Source organism: Myotis myotis, unplaced genomic scaffold (genome assembly GCF_014108235.1).
Source record: "Myotis myotis isolate mMyoMyo1 unplaced genomic scaffold, mMyoMyo1.p scaffold_m19_p_20, whole genome shotgun sequence".
In the NCBI taxonomy this organism is placed as follows: Eukaryota; Metazoa; Chordata; class Mammalia; order Chiroptera; family Vespertilionidae; genus Myotis; species Myotis myotis.
Genome location: NW_023416325.1, coordinates 13,270,214 through 13,275,866, shown reverse-complemented (window position 1 = coordinate 13,275,866; position 5,653 = coordinate 13,270,214).

Here is a 5,653-nt window from a genome sequence, read left to right as displayed (position 1 = left end):
CTTGCACATGCTGCTCCCCTGCCTGGCCTCACCCTGCCTTGCACTTGAGTTTGGCTTCCGGGTCTCCCCTACGAATTCATGCATGCACCAGATTGCTATTCAAAATGTAGGTGCTCAGCCCAGCCAGCCAGCATGGCTCAGTGGTTGAGTGTCAGCCCATGAACCAGGAGGTCATGGTTCGATTCCTGGTTAGGGTACATGCCCAGGTTGCAGGCTCGATCCCCAGTGTGGGGCATGCAGGAGGCAGCTGATCAGTGATTCTTTCTCATCATTGACGTTTCTATCTCTCTTTCCCTCTCCCTTCCTCTCTGAAAGCAATAAAAAAAAAATATGTATATATTAATAGAAAATGTAGCTGACTGGCTCAGTCCTAGACTCCAGCTGGAGAGGTGAATGGTGAATAGCGGGTGATCCTGGCTCATACAGAGCTCACCTTCTAGTGAGTGTGAGACGGTGAGCAAGGAAGCATAGAGTACATCAATAAGGACGGTGCAAGGACTGGGAGGGGGATAGGGATGACAGAGAGTGAAGGGCGGCTGTTTTAGAAAGAGCAATCAGATGAACGGAGTGGATCCAGAGACAGGGAAGCATGGAACAGGGTGCAGAATCTCGGAGGGAAGGCGGGGGAAGGTGGCTGGGTGGGAGGTGACCAACCAAAGAACTTGTATGCATATATGCATAACCCATAGACACAGACAATAGGGTGAGGAAGACCTGGGGAAGGGGGGTGGGGGACTGGCTGGAGGAGGTCAATGGGGAGAAAAATGGGACATATGTAATATTTTCAACATTAAAGAGTTACACATATAAATAATTAAATAATTAAACAAAGATTTAAATAAATAGGAAGAAAGAGCAAGCAGAGAGCACCATGCCAGGAGCTGATGCTGAAGAAACGGCATGCCAAGCAGAAAGAACAATGTGCAGCCCCAACCGGTTTGGCTCAGTGGATAGAGCGTCGGCCTGCGGACTGAAAGGTCCCAGGTTCAATTCTCGATTCTGGTCAAGGGCATGTACCTTGGTTGCGGGCACATCCCCAGTAGGAGGTGTGCAGGAGGCAGCTGATCGATGTTTCTCTCTTATCAATGTTTCTGGCTCTCTATCCCTCTCCCTTCCTCTCTGTAAAAAAATCAATAAAATATATTTTTTTAAAAAAAGAACAATGTGGCAAAGCCCCTTCCTTGGCCCCACACACCAGGGCAGCAGTTCCCCCGTCATGACCCCACGAAGTAGCCTGCACCTGTCCCTGCCCAGCTCCATTCCCTCTGTGAGTGTTCTCTCATCTCTTCCCTTGACTCTGGTCCTTCAGGCGCCAGGGGCCACTGCTGTGCTGCTCACCAGCCTAGTGCCCACCTCTTCACCTTCGGTGTCAGCAATTGTTGACTCAGTAGCATGTGCATCCCCTCTTGGGCTCAGGGTGCTTAATTCTGTCCGGGGCTGGGGGATGGCATAGAGCGAGGAGGTAGGTACTAAGGGAGGGGGCCCGGTCAATTGGTAAAGCCTTCACTCTAGGGACCGTGCATGTTGGGAGTCTTTTCTTCAGGCGATGTGCTGTGTTAAGAGGCTGCACTGAGCTCTTGCTGTCAGAGGGGCCCCCGTTGGAGTTCTGCTGTGTGACCTTGAGCCTCAGTTTTCTCAGGATGTACGGGAGGATGCTCCAGCCGGAAAGCCACACTGGCCCTGGCTTTTTTCACCAACTTTTGAACTTTAAGTGCTTATGTCGAATTGCACAGCCCGGCCGACCTATGAGCCAGGAGGTCACAGTTCTATTCTCAGTCAGGGCACATGCCTGAATTGCAGGCTCCATCCCCAGTGTGTGTGTGTGTGTGTGTGTGTGTGTGTGTGTGTGTGTGTGTGCAGCCGATCGATGATTCTCTCTCATCATTGATATTTCTATCTCTCTTTCTCCCTTCCTCTCTGAAAGCAATAAAAATAAAATAAAATTGCACTGGAAGAGGGGAGTAAACTGGCTTGGATTTTATCAAATGCTTCTCAGGAAATGGGCTTGGATGGGCACTGGAGGTGGGGAGATCTTGTAAGGCTGCCCAGGAACCAGGAAAGATGTTGTGAGTCTAGCTCACTGAGATCGAGAGATCTTTTCTTCCCTCTTGAACTTTCCCTCTGAATTTAAAAGGAATATGTACTAAGTATGTAAACCTTGGAAGGTTTGGGAACGTTATAGAAGTAAGAAAAATACAAACTCCCTCGAAGCATATGAATGCCACATAACTATATGTGGCAGGACCTATTAAAATGGAAAATGCCCACCTATCATCCAACCCACAGATTTTACTTCGAGTAAACTATTTTGCATAGATAAAGGCAGGCGTATATAAAGATATATATCCAGGGGCTTAAAGATAATTTTAATAGCACCAAACTGTAAATAACCTGAGTACCTGGTATTCATAAATAAGGACAGTGTTTATGGAACCCTCATACTCTGGAATCAGTCAGCTATTAAAAAGAATGAATTATGGATGTGACTCAAACTAGAAAGCTGTCTGTGATAGGTACTTAGGTGAAAAAGAGCAAATCTAGTGTAAGTTGTATAATGACTTACAGTTTATATAGTATCACATTTTGTAGTTTCAAAACAGTAGGAGCTTTTTTGTAATATGTGAACAAACACATGTTGATGCCAGAGAAGAAAGTGAAGATGAGGATCAGGTGCTGGACAGGTAGCTCATTTGGTTTGAGCATCATCCTGATATCCAAGGTTGCAGTTTTGGCCCCTGGTCAGGGCACATACAAGAATCAACCAATGAATGCATAAATAAGTGGAACCACAAATGGATGTCTCTCTCTCTCTCTCTCTCTCTCTCTCTCTCTCTCCCTCCTCTCTCTCTAAAATCAATAAATAAAAATTTGTTTAAAAAATAAAAACCAATAAAGCCTGTTAAAAAAAAAAAGATATACAGGTCAGACTGTTCAGAGGACAGATGGGAGTTTGTGAGGGAGGAGAATCAATAACTTATATAAAAGGTATTTCATATTAGCAGAATTAGAAATGTTACTTTTTTGGGGGGAATGCAAAGTGGGTAGAGGGGGTCAAATATACAGTAATGGAAAGAAATTAGACTTCAGGTGGTAAGCATGCAATAGAGTACACAGATGTCAAATTATAAGGTACACCTGAAATTATATATTATTTCCAATGCTACCCCAATAAATTTAATTTAAAGAAGAAATGTCACTGCTGTAGTAAAGCACACTAAAATATGTGTGTAAAAAAAATCCCAATCCCTAGAGAGAACTTCTGTAGATATTTTGATGTATTTTCATTTGTTTCCCTGTAGATCAATATTTTGCATGCATTTGTTACATATAATGTTAAAATTTTAATTGATTTTTTTTTTTTTTAGAGAGAGAAACATCCATTTGTTGTTCCACTTGTTTATGCATCCATTGGTTGATTCTTGTATGTGCCCTGACCAGGAATTGAATGGACCTCAGTACATGGGACATCACTCAATCCACTGCAGCACACTGGCCAGGGCTGTTATATACAGTTTAATAGTTTGCTTTATTTTTCTTAAAATCATTTTCACATTTCCAGATCATAAAACATCCTCATAAACACCATTTGTAGTGGCGGCTTAACAGTCCATCATGTGGACTATTTAACCAACCCCCTATTGTCAGACTTTTGTGTATGACCTTTTCATTATTATAAATGATACTTGGAAAAAACGATTATACATTAATTTTCAAACGTAAATGAAACAAATGACTATTGAATGCCTCTGAAGTCTCAGGTGTGCTCTTGGCACTGGAGTTACAAGCTTTGGTCTGGCTAGAGAGACAGATAATCAAGCACATGATCTGCAAATGTGGTTAATTTCTTCAGAACAGAATCCTGAAAGATGAATTACTAGTGGTCACAGGGAGTATGAGCATTTTAAAAAGATTTTATTTTTGACTCATACTGCTAAATTCATGTTCAGGAATTTTGATGCAATTTATATGCTTCCAACAGTAGATGAGAGTGATTACCCATCAGACCCTTGCCTATGTTTAAAGGTTTGAAACTGATTTCTAATTTGGTACAAATAAAAAAAACAAACCTGGCATCTTGTGGTTTTAATTTACATGCCTTTTATTAATAGAGCATTGACATTTTTCTTTCCGTAGTTTCTTCCAATAGTGAGTCCTCTACCAAGCTCTATTCCTGGAATGTTCCTTTTATTTCTTCAACATATTTGATATCTCCTTCTTCATGGATGTTGGATATTTCCTTTTTTATTTATCATTTTTAGGATCTATTCCCAGGCTTTCTATTTTGTTTCTTGGTCTGCATAACTGCAGCTGCTTTATAATTTACTGTTATTGTTAATCGTCACCTAAGGATCTTCTCCATTGATTTTTAGAGAGAGTGGGAGAGAGGGAGGGGAAGAGAGAGAGAGAGAGAGAAACATCGATGTGAGAGAGACACATCCATTGGCTGTGTCTGCCATGCACACATCCCTACTGCACCCCTACCGGTTGGGGGGATGGAACCTGCAACCCAGGAATCTTCCTTTGACAGGGAATCCAACCCGCAGCCCTTCCATCCACCGGCCAACACTCTACCCACTAAGCAAACTGGCCAGGGCCACAATTTGTTTTAATATCTGTATGGCAAGTCCACCCTCGTGGCTATTTATTCTTCCAAGTGAACTTAGAATTTTGTTAGAAATGTCCTACTGTTAGGATTACAATAAACTTACACATTAATTTGGAAAGAACAGTCACATAACCAGCCTCCCAGAGGGCTTACCGAATTGGTTTTCAATCTTGGCGAGAGCTAGGGTATGATTTCTCTACATGGCAAACCTGGGATCCTCTTAGACTTTGACAGTAGTGTGTTCCTTTGTTTGGTGCTGGACGTAGAAAGCGATCCAATGGAGAAGTGGCTGCGGCTCCAGGCCAGCTCCGGCGGCCCCTTCACGGGCCATCTGAATGACCGCCGAGCCTGGGTCCGGCGGGCCACCTGAGGCGCGGGCTTGACCCCAGGGGCCTGCGAGGGGCTGCGGTCACCGGAAGGGGCTGGCTGAGCACGGCACGGTCGCGAGCTCCGAGCAGGTAGGGCCAACCTGCGGGGCTGCGGGCACAGGGCCGAGGGGACGCCGGGCTCAGGGCGGGGAGCGATACTCTCTTTGGGATCCGAACGCCCCGGTCTCCCCAGGAGCCCGGACCACGCAGCCTGCAGTCCCCGGGGGCTGCGCTTTGAACGCGGGGTCTCTGCGGGACACATGCAGCGGGGTTGAGGTGTCCTGGCAGTGGGGCGCAGGGCGTTAGGGGTTCCCTGCTGGGGGGCTCCGAGGGGTCAGGGTCAGGCTCAAAGGGGGTCAGCTCTGAATGTGGGGGCGGGGGCTAGGCCTGTGGGGGCCCAGAGTCCCTTTCTCGGGGGTGCGGTCCGGGTGTTTCGGGGGCGAGGGAGCGGTCCAGCCTCCGCACCTGGAGTCCAGGTCAGGCGGGGCGCCCAAGGTGGGGGTCCGGGGCTCCTCCCGGGCGCCCCTCCCCCATGGCGCGGTGCGGCGGCCGCCCACCCCGCCCAGCGCTCGGACCGCTCGCCCGCTGGCCCCGCCCCCGCCCTGGCCCCGCCCCCAACAAGGCCCCGCCCCGCCCCGCCCCGCCGCTCGCCCATTCAGTTGTGGGTCAGGGGTGAGCA